The sequence below is a fragment of the Lupinus angustifolius genome, chromosome LG20, assembly GCF_001865875.1.
Source record: "Lupinus angustifolius cultivar Tanjil chromosome LG20, LupAngTanjil_v1.0, whole genome shotgun sequence".
NCBI classification, from domain to species: Eukaryota; Viridiplantae; Streptophyta; class Magnoliopsida; order Fabales; family Fabaceae; genus Lupinus; species Lupinus angustifolius.
Window position 1 is genome coordinate 7,842,890 of NC_032028.1, and position 1,026 is coordinate 7,843,915.

Consider the following 1,026-nt stretch of genomic DNA (forward strand, 5'->3'; position numbering starts at 1 on the left):
AACCACCAGGTGTTTCCAGGTACTGAAGTTAAATTCACCTCAGAACAAACCAAAGCAATAAATGTACTTTTCTTAGCACGCCAGGCGTGATACTTTACACATTTCTTCTTTTGATGTCCAGTTGCTTTGCAAAAGAAACAGACATCATCCTGCTTCTGTTTCTTTTGCACTGAACCCTTAGCAGCTTCATTCTTGGGCTCTGAAGTGATTTTCCTTTTGCCCTTGTCTTTAGAGGTAGTAACATAATGGGCACTTTCAGTCCTCTCTCGCTTCAATCTTTCCTCTTCTTGCACACAAAATGAAATGAGCTCATTAAGAGTCCATTTCTCCCTTTGACAGTTATAAGAAATCTTAAACTAACTGAATTGTGCAGGAAGAGAAAGCAAGACCAAATGAATGAGTAACAAGTTCTGTAACAGAGTACTTGTTTCCGCCTTGTCGTTCTTTGCAAAGCGCTTTTCAATATAAGCAAGGAAATCTTTGGCACTATTTATCTCATCCGAGATAGTACCCCTAAAGACTTCTGGAATGCCACGCTTAATGATCATCAGACTCATGCGATTAGAGCGATCCACTTCTCATAATCCTTCCTCTCTTCAGAGGCACTGGATTCCAAAGGAGAAGGGGGTTGCTCTACCCTTAATGCATAGTCCAGATCCATGCAGCCAAGAACAATTTCCATGTTCTCTTTCCAATCCTTAAAATTTTCACCATTAACAACCGGAACCGAATTCAAATTTGCAGATATAATAGAAGCAATTGATGTAGCTGATGGAAACAAAAGACAAAATATTAAAATATGCTCACAACCCAAAATTATCATTGTGCTCAAAACAATGGTATGTCCAAATCAAGATACCTAGTGCACCATCAATATCAAGTCTTTGGACAGTAATATCAACTGCAAGTGGTACTCTTGTTGTAATGATCAAACATTCATAATAAGACATGTCAACTGACGAATCCCTCTTTGGATTGATTCATCAGTCACACGTATAAAACTTTAGAATTATGACATGTTTATCA